Source organism: Ailuropoda melanoleuca, chromosome 4 (genome assembly GCF_002007445.2).
Source record: "Ailuropoda melanoleuca isolate Jingjing chromosome 4, ASM200744v2, whole genome shotgun sequence".
NCBI classification, from domain to species: domain Eukaryota; kingdom Metazoa; phylum Chordata; class Mammalia; order Carnivora; family Ursidae; genus Ailuropoda; species Ailuropoda melanoleuca.
In genome coordinates this window covers 1,625,484-1,627,384 of record NC_048221.1, presented here as the reverse complement: position 1 = coordinate 1,627,384, position 1,901 = coordinate 1,625,484, and the positions used below count along the sequence as shown (strand labels likewise).

General features: G+C 59.6%; 1 protein-coding gene across 1 annotated transcript in view; it reads left to right on the top strand.

Moving 5' to 3' along the window:
* Nucleotides 1-1,863: 1,863 nt before the first annotated feature.
* Nucleotides 1,864-1,901, top strand: part of LMNB2 (lamin B2) — a 20,613-nt gene continuing 20,575 nt past the window's right edge. The window contains exon 1 of the mRNA XM_034657441.1: nt 1,864-1,880. The gene's annotated coding sequence lies outside the window, so the exon portion shown is untranslated. The remainder of the gene's footprint in view (nt 1,881-1,901) is intronic.

Here is a 1,901-nt window from a genome sequence, read left to right as displayed (position 1 = left end):
AGCGAGCGGAGCCTTTCCCTCCGAGCTGGAAACTACAGCTCCCGGCTTGCCCCGCGCAACCGCGACAGACTACAAGTCCCAGGCCGCTCCGCGGCGGCGGGCGCCGAGCGCCATCTTGGTCGGCGGCGCGGATTGAATGAGCCCGCCGCGCCGCGGCCGCCGTCCCGAGCCTCGCGGGCCCCGAGCAGCTGTCGCCGCCGCCGCCACCACCGCCGCCGCTGGACGCCGCTGCCCGGCCGCGCGGGCGGGCCCGCCACGCCGCTGTCGCCCACGCGCCTGTCGCGGCTGCAGGAGAAGGAGGAGCTGCGCGAGCTCAATGACCGCCTGGCGCACTACATCGACCGTGTCCGCGCGCTCGAGCTCGAGAACGACCGGCTCCTGCTCAAGATCTCCGAGAGGGAGGAGGTGACCACGCGCGAGGTGAGCGCGCAGCCGGGGCTCCGGCCTCTGAAGGTCCCGGGGGTTCCCGTGCGCGAGAGGGGATACTGGGCAGGCCCCGCCCACCGGGGGGGGTCCCCGGGGTTTCGGGGGACCCTAGGGGCGCACTCTGCGGTGGGCCTCGGGCTCTGAGNGTCTGGGAAGGAAGGGTTCTCCTGGCAAGCTCCAGGGTGAGGGGAAGGAAGTGGTTCTCAGCTGGGGGCGATTTTGCCTCCAGGTGACAGGTGGAAATGTCTAGACATTTTGGTTGTTCGGACTGGAGTGGGGCAGTGGTGCTGCTGGCACCAGGTGGAGGGGTGGGGAGCCCCGAGATGCTCTCCGCGTCCTGCCCCACCACGGAGAACAAGGGGGCCCCTGCTCTACAGATTGACCTCTTCTGGACATTTTACGTAAGTGGAATCGTATAGGATGTGGCCTTTTGTGTCTGGCGGCTTTCAATGAGGTGTTTTTGATTTTTTAAATTGAGGTTTCGTTGACATATAACATTGTAGAAGTTTCAGTTGTACAACCTAATAATCTGATATTTGGGCACATTGTTGAAATGGTCCGGGTAGGTGTGGTAGCATCCACTAACACACACATAGTTACAATTTGTTTTTTTGCGAAGAGACCTGTGAAGGTCTACTCTCCGCAACTTCAGACATGCAACACGGTGTTATTAACTGGAGCCACCAGGCAGCGCATTACGTCCCCAGGACTTACTTATTTTATAACCCGAGGTTTGTGTCTTTTGACCCCTCTGCCTGTTTTGCCCACCTCCCACCCCTCCACCGGTAACCATCACCAACCTGTTCTCTGTATCTGTGAGCTCAGTTTTTTTGTTTGTTTGTTTGTTTGTTTAAGTTAATTTTTTTTAGCAATCACTACAACCAAGGTTGGGGCTTGAACTCACATGCCGAGATCAGTGCAGGAGTCGCGTGCTCTGCGGACAGAGCCAGCCAAGCACCGCGGTGAGCTCAGTTATCTGTCTTATCTTATCTTTTCTTTTCTTATCTTATCATTACTTTATTTTGATTGTACCTGTAAGTGACATCACTGAGCGTGTTTCTGACGTTCCTTCACCTTTAATTTTAATAGGACTCCAAGGAGGTAGGTAGGTCATACGAGTGGGGAAAGTGGGCATTGGAAAGAAACCCGGTGTCACTGTGGCGAGCTGGGAGTTTCAGGTCCAGAGGCTTGGCTCTGGACGCTGGGAGTTTCAGAAACAGCAAAGGACAGAGAGGGAAGCTGAGCGGGAAGCGAGCGGAGCCTTTCCCTCCGAGCTGGAAACTACAGCTCCCGGCTTGCCCCGCGCAACCGCGACAGACTACAAGTCCCAGGCCGCTCCGCGGCGGCGGGCGCCGAGCGCCATCTTGGTCGGCGGCGCGGATTGAATGAGCCCGCCGCGCCGCGGCCGCCGTCCCGAGCCTCGCGGGCCCCGAGCAGCTGTCGCCGCCGCCGCCACCACCGCCGCCGCTATGGCC